The sequence below is a fragment of the Electrona antarctica genome (assembly GCF_951216825.1).
Source record: "Electrona antarctica genome assembly, chromosome: 20".
Taxonomy (NCBI): domain Eukaryota; kingdom Metazoa; phylum Chordata; class Actinopteri; order Myctophiformes; family Myctophidae; genus Electrona; species Electrona antarctica.
In genome coordinates this window covers 764,187-782,423 of record NC_136801.1, presented here as the reverse complement: position 1 = coordinate 782,423, position 18,237 = coordinate 764,187, and positions in this window count along the sequence as shown.

Genomic DNA, 18,237 nt, shown 5'->3' with positions numbered 1-18,237 from the left:
CCTTCATTAGCATCATTGACACTGACTCTGTTTGACCAGAATGGAACGGAGCCTTCATTAGCATCATTGACACTGACTCTGTTTGACCAGAATGGAACGGAGCCTTCATTAGCATCATTGACACTGACTCTGTTTGACCAGAATGGAACGGAGCCTTCATTAGCATCATTGACACTGACTCTGTTTGACCAGAATGGAACGGAGCCTTCATTAGCATCATTGACACTGACTCTGTTTGACCAGAATGGAACGGAGCCTTCATTAGCATCATTGACACTGACTCTGTTTGACCAGAATGGAACGGAGCCTTCATTAGCATCATTGACACTGACTCTGTTTGACCAGAATGGAACGGAGCCTTCATTAGCATCATTGACACTGACTCTGTTTGACCAGAATGGAACGGAGCCTTCATTAGCATCATTGACACTGACTCTGTTTGACCAGAATGGAACGGAGCCTTCATTAGCATCATTGACACTGACTCTGTTTGACCAGAATGGAACGGAGCCTTCATTAGCATCATTGACACTGACTCTGTTTGACCAGAATGGAACGGAGCCTTCATTAGCATCATTGACACTGACTCTGTTTGACCAGAATGGAACGGAGCCTTCATTAGCATCATTGACACTGACTCTGTTTGACCAGAATGGAACGGAGCCTTCATTAGCATCATTGACACTGACTCTGTTTGACCAGAATGGAACGGAGCCTTCATTAGCATCATTGACACTGACTCTGTTTGACCAGAATGGAACGGAGCCTTCATTAGCATCATTGACACTGACTCTGTTTGACCAGAATGGAACGGAGCCTTCATTAGCATCATTGACACTGACTCTGTTTGACCAGAATGGAACGGAGCCTTCATTAGCATCATTGACACTGACTCTGTTTGACCAGAATGGAACGGAGCCTTCATTAGCATCATTGACACTGACTCTGTTTGACCAGAATGGAACGGAGCCTTCATTAGCATCATTGACACTGACTCTGTTTGACCAGAATGGAACGGAGCCTTCATTAGCATCATTAACACTGACTCTGTTTGACCAGAATGGAACGGAGCCTTCATTAGCATCATTAACACTGACTCTGTTTGACCAGAATGGAACGGAACCTTCATTAGCATCATTAACACTGACTCTGTTTGACCAGAATGGAACGGAGCCTTCATTAGCATCATTAACACTGACTCTGTTTGACCAGAATGGAACGGAGCCTTCATTAGCATCATTAACACTGACTCTGTTTGACCAGAATGGAACGGAGCCTTCATTAGCATCATTAACACTGACTCTGTTTGACCAGAATGGAACGGAGCCTTCATTAGCATCATTAACACTGACTCTGTTTGACCAGAATGGAACGGAGCCTTCATTAGCATCATTAACACTGACTCTGTTTGACCAGAATGGAACGGAGCCTTCATTAGCATCATTAACACTGACTCTGTTTGACCAGAATGGAACGGAGCCTTCATTAGCATCATTAACACTGACTCTGTTTGACCAGAATGGAACGGAGCCTTCATTAGCATCATTAACACTGACTCTGTTTGACCAGAATGGAACGGAACCTTCATTAGCATCATTAACACTGACTCTGTTTGACCAGAATGGAACGGAGCCTTCATTAGTATCATTAACACTGACTCTGTTTGACCAGAATGGAACGGAGCCTTCATTAGTATCATTAACACTGACTCTGTTTGACCAGAATGGAACGGAGCCTTCATTAGTATCATTAACACTGACTCTGTTTGACCAGAATGGAACGGAGCCTTCATTAGTATCATTAACACTGACTCTGTTTGACCAGAATGGAACGGAGCCTTCATTAGTATCATTAACACTGACTCTGTTTGACCAGAATGGAACGGAGCCTTCATTAGTATCATTAACACTGACTCTGTTTGACCAGAATGGAACGGAGCCTTCATTAGTATCATTAACACTGACTCTGTTTGACCAGAATGGAACGGAGCCTTCATTAGTATCATTAACACTGACTCTGTTTGACCAGAATGGAACGGAGCCTTCATTAGTATCATTAACACTGACTCTGTTTGACCAGAATGGAACGGAGCCTTCATTAGTATCATTAACACTGACTCTGTTTGACCAGAATGGAACGGAGCCTTCATTAGTATCATTAACACTGACTCTGTTTGACCAGAATGGAACGGAGCCTTCATTAGTATCATTAACACTGACTCTGTTTGACCAGAATGGAACAGCCTTCATTAGTATCATTAACACTGACTCTGTTTGACCAGAATGGAACGGAGCCTTCATTAGTATCATTAACACTGACTCTGTTTGACCAGAATGGAACGGAGCCTTCATTAGTATCATTAACACTGACTCTGTTTGACCAGAATGGAACGGAGCCTTCATTAGTATCATTAACAGTGGGTACGTTTACATGAGGTCTTTCAACCCCTCTTAATTCCGAATAGAAGTTAAATCCTATTAAACGTTGTCATGTAAACACCTACAAAAACGTAAATCCGAATGAAAATGCTCGATGCGATTTAAAAACCATTCCGATGTCACTGGCCGGATTATTCCGATGTTGAATGCGATTGGCCGAAAGTTGGACTCATGTATACACTGCTTCGGATGTAAATTCATTCTGGTCTTTCTGAGCATGCTCATTTCCAAGGCGCTCCAACTCCAAGGCGCTCATATCCAAGGCGCGCCGAGGAGTTTGCACATAGAGCGCGTTATTTCGTGCATTTTGCAGATCCGAAATAGCCTACACACAAAAAAAAACGTGGAGCAGGCTGCAGCAGCAGTGGTGATGATGATCCCCCTGATCTGTGAGTGTTCAAAGATCCAACCGTCCCGAGTTGATGATCACTCTGATAATTTTCAAACATGTTTGATGGGCCTATAGGTTATATAGCCAGCCTATATGTATCTGGATGCTTCATGCTACTGTAGGCTAAGTGCATGGGGGACTCACAGAAAGACGGAGGAGAGAGAGGACGAAATTCCGTCAGTCCGCTGTTCAGTAATCTCTCTCACTCACACACACACACACACACACACACACACACACACACAGTCCCAAGAATACGCTATTATCGCTATAATGTCCATCCTATCCCTTTAAACTTTTATAGGCTATAACTTGCCTATTCCAAGTTGCAACCAAAACGTCATGAAACATAACGGCTTTGCAGTTTAATTGGGACACGTTGTCAGCCTGTAGATCAGCGCTTACTTACACAATGTACGTGCATTGTGCAAAAACGAATCACAAATAAACCCAATAGCCTTGTGAGGCGCACAGCGAAAACTTGATAAATGCGATGTGTGTGTGTGTGTGTGTGTTCAACAGTCTCTCTCTCTCTCTCTCTCTCCTCTCAAAAATAACGAGCGACGCTTGATACAATAATAATCAGTGTGCGTGCCCTGGCCGTGCTGTAGTGTAGATAATAAAGTACAAATAAAAACGAGATGATCACCTTCCCAGCGGAGAAGGGGAGCCGCAGCGGGTGGGGAATAAAATACGGTAAACATATACGCCCGCCCCTATCCAAACAGCAGCCTCAAAGCTACTGCAGAATGAAATGATGGGATTTCAAAGTATCGTCTTTCACATAATGAATGAACTGCCTATATTTTATGTGTCCAACACGTGTCCATCACGTGAATTAACATGTATCATGTCTTATATCACATCTCCTTGTAAACGCTCATTCGGAATGACCATTTCCCATGTAAACACGCAGCAAAAAACATTACTTCGGATGTATTTTATTCGGAAGTATTTATTCGGAATGATCAGCCTGCATGTAACCGCGGCCACTGACTCTGTTTGACCAGAATGGAACAGCCTTCATTAGTATCATTAACACTGACTCTGTTTGACCAGAATGGAACGGAGCCTTCATTAGTATCATTAACACTGACTCTGTTTGACCAGAATGGAACGGAGCCTTCATTAGTATCATTAACACTGACTCTGTTTGACCAGAATGGAACGGAGCCTTCATTAGTATCATTAACACTGACTCTGTTTGACCAGAATGGAACGGAGCCTTCATTAGTATCATTAACACTGACTCTGTTTGACCAGAATGGAACGGAGCCTTCATTAGTATCATTAACACTGACTCTGTTTGACCAGAATGGAACGGAGCCTTCATTAGTATCATTAACACTGACTCTGTTTGACCAGAATGGAACGGAGCCTTCATTAGTATCATTAACACTGACTCTGTTTGACCAGAATGGAACGGAGCCTTCATTAGCATCATTAACACTGCTGCATACAGTGCTGACTGCATGCTCACCAAAGGTCCCTGACTAGTGGGTGACATATTATTCCTATTTCCCAGACTGCTCATTACAGGCACACTGGGGGCTATGCATTCACATTAAATGATGGGTACACTACAGTGCAATTATGATGTGCACAATTTTGTTCACAACCTTTCTAGTAGGTATAGGCAGGCAGGCAGCGCTTTAGAGACATATTAAGGTGGACACTTTCAATTGGCAGAACAAAATGTACCGCTCTTCCTGAAATGGTTCCAACAATATCAAAGACCCCGTGAATAACGCAGACCCCATGCGTGTGACGTGCGTTCGACGTGCGTGTGTGTGTGTGTGCATGCGTGTGTGTGCGTGCGTGTGTGCGCGTGCACACACACAAACAACACATCACAAAAGACAAACAGGAGAGCATGTCATCTGAATGACTACCATCACCTCCCTCCCTCCCTCCTGCCACCACTGCCCATTATCCTCTTCACCTGCTCCATTAGCTCCCGTTAGATTTGGTATGAATAGTACTGCTATCATGGGGAGGTGTTCTCCTAACCTACTGGTATGAATAGTACTGCTATCATGGGGAGGTGTTCTCCTAACCCTATTGGTATGAATAGTACTGCTATCATGGGGAGGTGTTCTCCTAACCCTATTGGTATGAATAGTACTGCTATCATGGGGAGGTGTTCTCCTAACCTACTGGTATGAATAGTACTGCTATCATGGGGAGGTGTTCTCCTAACCTACTGGTATGAATAGTACTGCTATCATGGGGAGGTGTTCTCCTAACCTACTGGTATGAATAGTACTGCTATCATGGGGAGGTGTTCTCCTAACCCTATTGGTATGAATAGTACTGCTGTCATGGGGAGGTGTTCTCCTAACCTACTGGTATGAATAGTACTGCTATCATGGGGAGGTGTTCTCCGAGTCCTAACCTACTGGTATGAATAGTACTGCTGTCATGGGGAGGTGTTCTCCTAACCTACTGGTATGAATAGTACTGCTATCATGGGGAGGTGTTCTCCTAACCTACTGGTATGAATAGTACTGCTATCATGGGGAGGTGTTCTCCTAACCCTATTGGTATGAATAGTACTGCTATCATGGGGAGGTGTTCTCCTAACCTATTGGTATGAATAGTACTGCTATCATGGGGAGGTGTTCTCCTAACCTACTGGTATGAATAGTACTGCTATCATGGGGAGGTGTTCTCCTAACCTATTGGTATGAATAGTACTGCTATCATGGGGAGGTGTTCTCCTAACCTACTGGTATGAATAGTACTGCTATCATGGGGAGGTGTTCTCCTAACCTACTGGTATGAATAGTACTGCTGTCATGGGGAGGTGTTCTCCTAACCTACTGGTATGAATAGTACTGCTATCATGGGGAGGTGTTCTCCTAACCTACTGGTATGAATAGTACTGCTATCATGGGGAGGTGTTCTCCTAACCTACTGGTATGAATAGTACTGCTATCATGGGGAGGTGTTCTCCTAACCCTATTGGTATGAATAGTACTGCTATCATGGGGAGGTGTTCTCCTAACCCTATTGGTATGAATAGTACTGCTATCATGGGGAGGTGTTCTCCTAACCTACTGGTATGAATAGTACTGCTGTCATGTTGAGGTGTTCTCCTAACCTATTGGTATGAATAGTACTGCTATCATGGGGAGGTGTTCTCCTAACCCTATTGGTATGAATAGTACTGCTGTCATGGGGAGGTGTTCTCCTAACCTACTGGTATGAATAGTACTGCTGTCATGGGGAGGTGTTCTCCTAACCTATTGGTATGAATAGTACTGCTGTCATGGGGAGGTGTTCTCCTAACCTACTGGTATGAATAGTACTGCTATCATGGGGAGGTGTTCTCCTAACCTACTGGTATGAATAGTACTGCTCTCATGGGGAGGTGTTCTCCTAACCTACTGGTATGAATAGTACTGCTATCATGGGGAGGTGTTCTCCTAACCCTATTGGTATGAATAGTACTGCTATCATGGGGAGGTGTTCTCCTAACCTACTGGTATGAATAGTACTGCTGTCATGGGGAGGTGTTCTCCTAACCTATTGGTATGAATAGTACTGCTATCATGGGGAGGTGTTCTCCTAACCTATTGGTATGAATAGTACTGCTATCATGGGGAGGTGTTCTCCTAACCTACTGGTATGAATAGTACTGCTATCATGGGGAGGTGTTCTCCTAACCTATTGGTATGAATAGTACTGCTATCATGGGGAGGTGTTCTCCTAACCTATTGGTATGAATAGTACTGCTGTCATGGGGAGGTGTTCTCCTAACCTACTGGTATGAATAGTACTGCTGTCATGGGGAGGTGTTCTCCTAACCCTATTGGTATGAATAGTACTGCTATCATGGGGAGGTGTTCTCCTAACCTATTGGTATGAATAGTACTGCTGTCATGGGGAGGTGTTCTCCTAACCTACTGGTATGAATAGTACTGCTATCATGGGGAGGTGTTCTCCTAACCTACTGGTATGAATAGTACTGCTATCATGGGGAGGTGTTCTGCTAACCTACTGGTATGAATAGTACTGCTATCATGGGGAGGTGTTCTCCTAACCTATTGGTATGAATAGTACTGCTATCATGGGGAGGTGTTCTCCTAACCTACTGGTATGAATAGTACTGCTATCATGGGGAGGTGTTCTCCTAACCTATTGGTATGAATAGTACTGCTATCATGGGGAGGTGTTCTCCTAACCTACTGGTATGAATAGTACTGCTATCATGGGGAGGTGTTCTCCTAACCTACTGGTATGAATAGTACTGCTATCATGGGGAGGTGTTCTCCTAACCTATTGGTATGAATAGTACTGCTATCATGGGGAGGTGTTCTCCTAACCTACTGGTATGAATAGTACTGCTATCATGGGGAGGTGTTCTCCTAACCTATTGGTATTGTAGCATCTGTCCCAAACCAAGACACAGGAGAGCGGGTGTAAGTGGGCTCTAGGCCTAAAGTTTTTATTTGTTCAGGTAATTCAACAGCTTTCAAGGATAACGCAAAACAAACGCTCGCTACAGGTCACGTTCAGATAATAACTCAAACAGTCTTTAGGTCCTCTTTCCTTCTCCCTCGGGGGTCCGGGGTAGGGGGACCGTCTCAACAGAGTGAGCCTGGGATAAACCGCCTCAGCGGTGTGATAATTCAGTTCAGTGAAAATAACGGTAAACCTCCGCTCGGGGAGGGGGTGCTCTATAGGGGCTGACAGTCACTCTCGCTCCAGTCGGAGGCAGGTGAGTGAGTGGCCTCCTTTGGCTCCTCCTTTCCTTGGCTGGCTGCCTGTTCCTCCTTAGCTCCTATATCCTTGTACTTTGCGCTCCTAGCGCAGCGCCTTAGAGAGGCGCTCTTTATGCGAAGCCCCGTGCATATGCCTGTTGTGGACGAGAGAGAGAGGGTTACTTGTCAGTCTAGTGTTAGACAGGAATGTGTAGAGTAATGTTCGGGTTCTCACTTACCGCCAGCGTTAGCCCGTGCCGCTTGATGAGAGGACAGAACAGGAGTGAGAGAGCGGCGCTCATATTTGAAGGTTTCCGGCCCGCCTCTCAGCGGTGACAGGTCGGGGTGGCGTAGGACGTGATTGGGGACATAACGAGCGTCAATCACCGCGCCCAGCCGCGTCCGTCGCTCTCTGTCTCCCTCTGTCTGTCTCTCTCTGTTGCGGTGGCTCTTACCTGGCTGGCGGTCTCCCCGTGAGACTCCACACACTCCCCCCCTTTGTTTCACGCTCGGGCGGGGAACTACCTGGCTTTCCTCCTCATACATTCTTGAGAGTGCATCGGCGTGTGCCATCTGTTTACCGGGGCGGTGCTCCACTTTGAAGTGGTAGTTTTGGAGTTCCAGGAACCACCTGGTCACTCGGTCGTTTCTGTCTTTATTTGTTGCCATCCATTTCAGCGGGGCGTGATCTGTGATCAATGTGAAATCGCGGCCCCATAAATAATATCTGAGGTGGTGGATGGCCCATCGGATGGCGAGGCATTCCTTCTCCACCGTTGCGTAATTACGCTCGTGCTTTAGCAGCTTTCTGCTGGCGTAGGTGACGGGGTGTTCATCCCCGTCAATGACTTGGGCTAGCACGGCGCCGAGGCCGGTGCCGGAGGCGTCTGTGTGGAGAGTAAAGGGTTTGTTAAAATCAGGGCTGACCAACACAGGCTCCTCACATAACACCGATTTCAAAGCTTCAAACGCGTTCTGTGTTTCCGGGGTCCATTTTACAGTGTTGGGGTTTCTCTGCCGCGTCAGATCATACAGTGGGGCCGCAACAGAAGAATAATTTTTAATAAATTTCTGGTAGTAGGAGATCAGGCCTAAAAACGATTTCACCTGTTTTTTAGTGCGTGGTTGTGGCCAGTCTCTGATTTTTTCCACCTTCCTGGTCTGTGGCTTCACACAGCCTCGTCCCACCGTGTATCCCAAGTAGTTTGTCTCCGCCAGGCCGAGGCGGCATTTCTTGGCATTAGCGGTGAGTCCAGCGCTCCTCAGCGCTTCCAATACTCTCTCGACGTGTACCAGGTGCTGCGGCCAGGTGGCGCTGTGGATGACCACGTCGTCCAGATACGCTGACGCGTAGTCTCGGTGTGGTCTCAGGACGCGGTCCATCAGCCTTTGAAACGTGGCCGGCGCTCCATGTACGCCGAACGGGAGTACGGTGTATTGGAATAGTCCCTCTGGCGTAGAGAAGGCTGTCTTCGGCCTGGCGGAGGCGGCGAGGGGGATTTGCCAGTAGCCCTTGGTGAGGTCCAGGGTGGACATGAACCGGGCGGGCCCCAGCTGTTCCAGCATCTCGTCGATCCTAGCCATGGGATAAGCATCAAAGGCAGTTATTTCGTTCACTTTACGAAAGTCATTACAGAACCTTATAGAGCCGTCCGGTTTGGGAACCAGGACAATCGGGCTCGACCACGGGCTGTGGGACTCCTCTATGACTCCGAGTTTTAACATCATTGCTACCTCTTCCTTTATGGCGACCCTCCGGGACTCGGGGATGCGGTAGGGTCGTTGCCTCACGATCTTACCGGGGGTCGTCGGCATGTCGTGCTCGACTAGGTGCGTGCGGCCCGGCAGCTCCGAGAACACGTCAGCGTTCCGCAGGAGGAGCTCAGTGAGATCCTGCCGCTGAGGAGGTGAGAGCTCCTCGCCGGTCGGCACTGGGGGCGGTCCCTGCGGGAGAGAGAGAGAGAGCAGAGCCTGCGCCGTTGGGAGCTCGGCGGCGGCGTGCCATTTTTTCAACAGGTTAATATGGTAGATCTGGTGGCCCTTTCTTTTGCCAGGCTGGCTGAGTTTGTAGTTCACTGGCCCGATCTTCTCTATCACCTCGAAGGGGCCTTGCCATTTGGCGAGGAATTTACACTCTGACGTAGGCACCAACACTAACACCTTCTCCCCCGGCTGCAGCTCTCTTCTAACGGTCCCTCTATTGTAGACTTTACACTGGTCTCGCTTAGGGATGTTGAAAAAAGTTGAAAATCGACTCGATTTTCGACTCATGCCTTCCGCGACTCAAAAACGTATGAGTCGAAAAATCGTTTTTATTTTATTTTTTATTTTTAACTGGCTGCAGTTAGAGCGCCATCGTCCAAGGGTGTGGGGTGAAGGGGAAGGGTATCTTAGCAACACTGAATGCTCTGTCCCATTGGTCGTGTGCGCGTATCATGAGCCAATGGCTGCAGCTCTGAGCCCCCAGACCCCAGGTTCGCAATTCGCATCTCATTGCTCACGCTCAAAGACAGGTCCGCTCTGTTCTGAGCTGTGAGCGCTCTTCTCTTCTCGTGAAGAAAGCAGGACAGCGTTGTCAAATAAATCCCGCCGTCATTCATACTGTATTTATTCCCCGACCCGACATTAAAATACGGAACAACGTGCGTCCTGTATCAGTTCATTACGGGACTTGTGACAGGCTGCTGCAGACACTTGAGAGTTGGAACTAGCTGATAGCATAGCAGCCGATAGCGCCGCTGCTCCTTCAGTGTCGTTGTTTACAAAATAAAGTTTATTTTTTATTATTGGGCTTTGATCATTGATGCAAATTCTAAACATATGGATGCAGCTGCAGAAGTTGTGTTGCTTAAAGGAATGCATAGTTGCGTTCTCCTCAACTGCTGCGCAGCAACAACAAAAATAAAAAAATAAAAAATAATGGAAAATAAATAGGAAAAAAAGTCGATCGACTCGTCGATTTGCGGCCTCGATTTATCGATTGGCCAAATATGAGTCGTTTGGCATCCCTAGTCTCGCTGTGCTTTCTGCATGTGTTCTCGGACTAGTGGCCATATTTTTCGGGCGCGTTCTTGTAGCTGCTCTACATGGTCTATGACGCTCCGGTGTGGGGATGGCTGGCTTTCCCATGTTTCTTTGGCTATATCCAATAACCCCCGGGGGCTTCTCCCGTACACTAGCTCGAATGGGGAGAACCCGGTGGAGGCCTGCGGCACCTCGCGGATGGCGAAGAGGACGTACGGGATTAACTGATCCCAGTCCTTTCCGTCTACCTCGGCCAGTTTCTTTAACATCTTTTTCAATGTGCGATTGAAACGCTCCACCAGGCCGTCAGTCTGTGGGTGATAGGCGGAGGTGCGAATCCGCTTTATGTTCAGCCATTTATACAGGGAGGAGAGTATACGGGACATAAAGCAAGTACCTTGATCCGACAGTAGCTCCGTAGCGACGCCCACTCTGGTGAAGTACATAAAAAGCTCACGCGCTATGACTTTGGCTGAGGCCGTGCGTAGTGGGATGGCCTCTGGGTATCGCGTGGCGTAGTCTAGTATCACTAGGATGTATCTGTGTCCGCGTGCGGACTTAGGCAGGGGTCCTACTATGTCCATCGCTAGCCGTGAGAAAGGAATGTCTATTATGGGCAGTGGTACCAACGGGTTCCGTTGTACCGGGCGGGGAGCGTTGAGCTGGCACTCGTGACAGCTCCGGCAATAATCCTCGGTAGCGCGCTTTACGCCCGGCCAGTAAAAACGTGCCAGTATGCGATCATACGTTTTCTGTACGGCTAGATGGGCACCTAGCTGGTGGGTATGGGCGAGGAGCAACACTCTAGAGATATACGACTTCGGGACAAGTAGCTGTTCGATGACGTCCCCCGTTCTATCCTTCACCGCTCTATAGGTTAAACCCCGCTTCACCAAGAAATAAGGGAGACTTATTGGTTCACTCACCCCCTCTGCTGGTTCACCGTCGATGCTGCTGATCTGCTGGCGCGCCTGGGCCAGATTGATGTCTTCCCATTGCATGGTGGCGAACTCGCCGACTCGGGGTGGTGGTTCGTGTTCAGGTCGGGGGAACTCGGCAAAGGGATCTTCGGACTCGTCCCCCGGGGCGGGCATTGGCGCGTCATCGTGTTCCTCGCTCTCGTTAGCGGCGCCCTCCGCGGGGCTGCTGTCCGTCCTCGGCTCGTCTGAGGCGGGGCGGAAGGCGGGGCAAGCGACATTGCGTGGGTCACTCGGGGGTCGGCGGCGGCGTCTCCTACAGCGCCGCGGGCTCGCGGTCCCACTCGTGTCCCAGTATCGCTGGAAGAGGACGCTCTCGGAGCCAATCAGCAGTGGTACCGGGAGGTTCGGGACGATGCCGGCTTCCACGAAGGCTTCTCCTCGGGGGGTCTGGACACGGAGTCTACACATCGGGTAGCGACGCAGGTCGCCGTGCACGCACGTGACCGGGACGGTGTCCTCGAGCGGTTCGCCGGCCAGGTCGCCTCTCACTAGGGACACCACGCTGCCCGAGTCCAAGAGGGCGTGAGTGTCGGTGCCGTCGACCCGGACTGGGAGGCGGGAGGGTCCCGTCCGTGGTGATCCGCTGTGTAGGCAGACTCGACCCTCGTCGAGGGGTCCGGCTGATGGCATAGAGACGTCGCGGTCTCTGTCGGGACAGGTCCAGGAAATGTGGTCCAGTTTGCCACACACATAGCAGTGGCGTTCGGTCTGTGCTCGGGCGCCGCGCTCCGGACCGGGGTTTCGGGAGCGGGACGGGGCCTGTTGGTTGGCGGGTGGCCTCTTCTTGTCTCGGCCGCCGCGTTCGTCGCCCCCCCCCTTGTTGCTCTCGGGGCGGGTGCCTCTCATCATTTCGTTGCACGCATGGTTGCTTTCGAGCAGATCTACAAGCTCGTCTACAGTGGTTGGGCTTCTCTGAGCGATATACCTACGGGCTTCTGGCGGCAATGCACGGGTACAATAGTCTATGACCACTCGGTCCACAGCGGCGGGTCCACCTCCTGATGTTAGCCAGCGGTTGGCGAGGCGCATTAGACCCGCTATCTGTGGACGGGGCGGTTGGTTGGTCTGATAGTTCCAGTTATGGAAGCGTTGGGCACGGGCGGGCAGGCTGTGTCCCTCTATCGCTAAAATGGCTTCTTTTAGTTTAGTGTAGTCCCGCGCGTCTGCTATTTTTAAATCTCCGCAGACTCGTTGTGCTTCTCCCGTGAGGAAGGGCGCTATAATATAACCCCAGTCGATCACTGGCCATTTCTCTCTGGCCGCGGTACGCTCGAAGAGCTCTAAATAGGCCTGTACATCATCTGTGTGGGACAGTTTGGTTAACACATGCGCTGGTGCCCGGCTGCCCTCTGCGTCTTGGCGTGAGCGCCCTACGAACTCGCCCATGGCTTTCTGTAATTCTGCATGGCTTTTAAGCAGCGCTGTCAGGGCCTGTTCCATCATGTTGGCGTTATTGGTGAGGATCAGATGCACTACCCACTTTCTCCTCCACTTGTAGCATCTGTCCCAAACCAAGACACAGGAGAGCGGGTGTAAGTGGGCTCTAGGCCTAAAGTTTTTATTTGTTCAGGTAATTCAACAGCTTTCAAGGATAACGCAAAACAAACGCTCGCTACAGGTCACGTTCAGATAATAACTCAAACAGTCTTTAGGTCCTCTTTCCTTGAGTGAGCCTGGGATAAACCGCCTCAGCGGTGTGATAATTCAGTTCAGTGAAAATAACGGTAAACCTCCGCTCGGGGAGGGGGTGCTCTATAGGGGCTGACAGTCACTCTCGCTCCAGTCGGAGGCAGGTGAGTGAGTGGCCTCCTTTGGCTCCTCCTTTCCTTGGCTGGCTGCCTGTTCCTCCTTAGCTCCTATATCCTTGTACTTTGCGCTCCTAGCGCAGCGCCTTAGAGAGGCGCTCTTTATGCGAAGCCCCGTGCATATGCCTGTTGTGGACGAGAGAGAGAGGGTTACTTGTCAGTCTAGTGTTAGACAGGAATGTGTAGAGTAATGTTCGGGTTCTCACTTACCGCCAGCGTTAGCCCGTGCCGCTTGATGAGAGGACAGAACAGGAGTGAGAGAGCGGCGCTCATATTTGAAGGTTTCCGGCCCGCCTCTCAGCGGTGACAGGTCGGGGTGGCGTAGGACGTGATTGGGGACATAACGAGCGTCAATCACCGCGCCCAGCCGCGTCCGTCGCTCTCTGTCTCCCTCTGTCTGTCTCTCTCTGTTGCGGTGGCTCTTACCTGGCTGGCGGTCTCCCCGTGAGACTCCACAGTATGAATAGTACTGCTATCATGGGGAGGTGTTCTCCTAACCTATTGGTATGAATAGTACTGCTATCATGGGGAGGTGTTCTCCTAACCTATTGGTATGAATAGTACTGCTATCATGGGGAGGTGTTCTCCTAACCTATTGGTATGAATAGTACTGCTATCATGGGGAGGTGTTCTCCTAACCTACTGGTATGAATAGTACTGCTATCATGAGGAGGTGTTCTCCTAACCCTATTGGTATGAATAGTACTGCTATCATGGGGAGGTGTTCTCCTAACCCTACTGGTATGAATAGTACTGCTATAATGGGGAGGTGTTCTGCTAACCTACTGGTATGAATAGTACTGCTGTCATGGGGAGGTGTTCTGCTAACCTATTGGTATGAATAGTACTGCTATCATGGGGAGGTGTTCTCCTAACCTATTGGTATGAATAGTACTGCTGTCATGGGGAGGTGTTCTCCTAACCTACTGGTATGAATAGTACTGCTATCATGGGGAGGTGTTCTCCTAACCTATTGGTATGAATAGTACTGCTATCATGGGGAGGTGTTCTCCTAACCTACTGGTATGAATAGTACTGCTATCATGGGGAGGTGTTCTCCTAACCTATTGGTATGAATAGTACTGCTATCATGGGGAGGTGTTCTCCTAACCTACTGGTATGAATAGTACTGCTATCATGGGGAGGTGTTCTCCTAACCTATTGGTATGAATAGTACTGCTATCATGGGGAGGTGTTCTCCTAACCTATTGGTATGAATAGTACTGCTATCATGGGGAGGTGTTCTCCTAACCTATTGGTATGAATAGTACTGCTATCATGGGGAGGTGTTCTCCTAACCTATTGGTATGAATAGTACTGCTATCATGGGGAGGTGTTCTCCTAACCTACTGGTATGAATAGTACTGCTATCATGAGGAGGTGTTCTCCTAACCCTATTGGTATGAATAGTACTGCTATCATGGGGAGGTGTTCTCCTAACCCTACTGGTATGAATAGTACTGCTATAATGGGGAGGTGTTCTGCTAACCTACTGGTATGAATAGTACTGCTGTCATGGGGAGGTGTTCTGCTAACCTATTGGTATGAATAGTACTGCTATCATGGGGAGGTGTTCTGCTAACCTACTGGTATGAATAGTACTGCTGTCATGGGGAGGTGTTCTGCTAACCTATTGGTATGAATAGTACTGCTATCATGGGGAGGTGTTCTCCTAACCTACTGGTATGAATAGTACTGCTATCATGGGGAGGTGTTCTGCTAACCTATTGGTATGAATAGTACTGCTATCATGGGGAGGTGTTCTCCTAACCTATTGGTATGAATAGTACTGCTATCATGGGGAGGTGTTCTCCTAACCTACTGGTATGAATAGTACTGCTGTCATGGGGAGGTGTTCTGCTAACCTATTGGTATGAATAGTACTGCTATCATGGGGAGGTGTTCTCCTAACCTACTGGTATGAATAGTACTGCTATCATGGGGAGGTGTTCTCCTAACCTACTGGTATGAATAGTACTGCTATCATGGGGAGGTGTTCTCCTAACCTACTGGTATGAATAGTACTGCTATCATGGGGAGGTGTTCTCCTAACCTATTGGTATGAATAGTACTGCTATCATGGGGAGGTGTTCTCCTAACCTACTGGTATGAATAGTACTGCTATCATGGGGAGGTGTTCTCCTAACCTACTGGTATGAATAGTACTGCTATCATGGGGAGGTGTTCTCCTAACCTACTGGTATGAATAGTACTGCTATCATGGGGAGGTGTTCTCCTAACCTACTGGTATGAATAGTACTGCTATCATGGGGAGGTGTTCTCCTAACCTACTGGTATGAATAGTACTGCTATCATGGGGAGGTGTTCTCCTAACCTATTGGTATGAATAGTACTGCTCCATGGGGAGGTGTTCTCCTAACCTACTGGTATGAATAGTACTGCTGTCATGGGGAGGTGTTCTCCTAACCTACTGGTATGAATAGTACTGCTATCATGGGGAGGTGTTCTCCTAACCTACTGGTATGAATAGTACTGCTATCATGGGGAGGTGTTCTCCTAACCTATTGGTATGAATAGTACTGCTATCATGGGGAGGTGTTCTCCTAACCTACTGGTATGAATAGTACTGCTATCATGGGGAGGTGTTCTCCTAACCTACTGGTATGAATAGTACTGCTATCATGGGGAGGTGTTCTCCTAACCTACTGGTATGAATAGTACTGCTATCATGGGGAGGTGTTCTCCTAACCTATTGGTATGAATAGTACTGCTATCATGGGGAGGTGTTCTCCTAACCCTATTGGTATGAATAGTACTGCTATCATGGGGAGGTGTTCTCCTAACCTATTGGTATGAATAGTACTGCTGTCATGGGGAGGTGTTCTCCTAACCTACTGGTATGAATAGTACTGCTATCATGGGGAGGTGTTCTCCTAACCTATTGGTATGAATAGTACTGCTATCATGGGGAGGTGTTCTCCTAACCTACTGGTATGAATAGTACTGCTATCATGGGGAGGTGTTCTCCTAACCTACTGGTATGAATAGTACTGCTATCATGGGGAGGTGTTCTCCTAACCTACTGGTATGAATAGTACTGCTATCATGGGGAGGTGTTCTCCTAACCTACTGGTATGAATAGTACTGCTATCATGGGGAGGTGTTCTCCTAACCTACTGGTATGAATAGTACTGCTATCATGGGGAGGTGTTCTCCTAACCTATTGGTATGAATAGTACTGCTCCATGGGGAGGTGTTCTCCTAACCTACTGGTATGAATAGTACTGCTGTCATGGGGAGGTGTTCTCCTAACCCTATTGGTATGAATAGTACTGCTGTCATGGGGAGGTGTTCTCCTAACCTACTGGTATGAATAGTACTGCTGTCATGGGGAGGTGTTCTCCTAACCTACTGGTATGAATAGTACTGCTATCATGGGGAGGTGTTCTCCTAACCTACTGGTATGAATAGTACTGCTGTCATGGGGAGGTGTTCTCCTAACCCTATTGGTATGAATAGTACTGCTATCATGGGGAGGTGTTCTCCTAACCTACTGGTATGAATAGTACTGCTATCATGGGGAGGTGTTCTCCTAACCTACTGGTATGAATAGTACTGCTATCATGGGGAGGTGTTCTCCTAACCTATTGGTATGAATAGTACTGCTATCATGGGGAGGTGTTCTCCTAACCTACTGGTATGAATAGTACTGCTATCATGGGGAGGTGTTCTCCTAACCTACTGGTATGAATAGTACTGCTATCATGGGGAGGTGTTCTCCTAACCTACTGGTATGAATAGTACTGCTATCATGGGGAGGTGTTCTCCTAACCTATTGGTATGAATAGTACTGCTATCATGGGGAGGTGTTCTCCTAACCCTATTGGTATGAATAGTACTGCTATCATGGGGAGGTGTTCTCCTAACCTATTGGTATGAATAGTACTGCTGTCATGGGGAGGTGTTCTCCTAACCTACTGGTATGAATAGTACTGCTATCATGGGGAGGTGTTCTCCTAACCTATTGGTATGAATAGTACTGCTATCATGGGGAGGTGTTCTCCTAACCTACTGGTATGAATAGTACTGCTATCATGGGGAGGTGTTCTCCTAACCTACTGGTATGAATAGTACTGCTATCATGGGGAGGTGTTCTCCTAACCTATTGGTATGAATAGTACTGCTATCATGGGGAGGTGTTCTCCTAACCTATTGGTATGAATAGTACTGCTATCATGGGGAGGTGTTCTCCTAACCTACTGGTATGAATAGTACTGCTATCATGGGGAGGTGTTCTCCTAACCTACTGGTATGAATAGTACTGCTATCATGGGGAGGTGTTCTCCTAACCTACTGGTATGAATAGTACTGCTATCATGGGGAGGTGTTCTCCTAACCTATTGGTATGAATAGTACTGCTATCATGGGGAGGTGTTCTCCTAACCTACTGGTATGAATAGTACTGCTATCATGGGGAGGTGTTCTCCTAACCTACTGGTATGAATAGTACTGCTATCATGGGGAGGTGTTCTCCTAACCTATTGGTATGAATAGTACTGCTATCATGGGGAGGTGTTCTCCTAACCTACTGGTATGAATAGTACTGCTATCATGGGGAGGTGTTCTCCTAACCTACTGGTATGAATAGTACTGCTATCATGGGGAGGTGTTCTCCTAACCTATTGGTATGAATAGTACTGCTATCATGGGGAGGTGTTCTCCTAACCTACTGGTATGAATAGTACTGCTATCATGGGGAGGTGTTCTCCTAACCTACTGGTATGAATAGTACTGCTATCATGGGGAGGTGTTCTCCTAACCTACTGGTATGAATAGTACTGCTATCATGGGGAGGTGTTCTCCTAACCTATTTTAGGCCCGAGGACGATCATCTGTGTCGCCTTATAGCTTTTAACCATTATTTTAAACTTT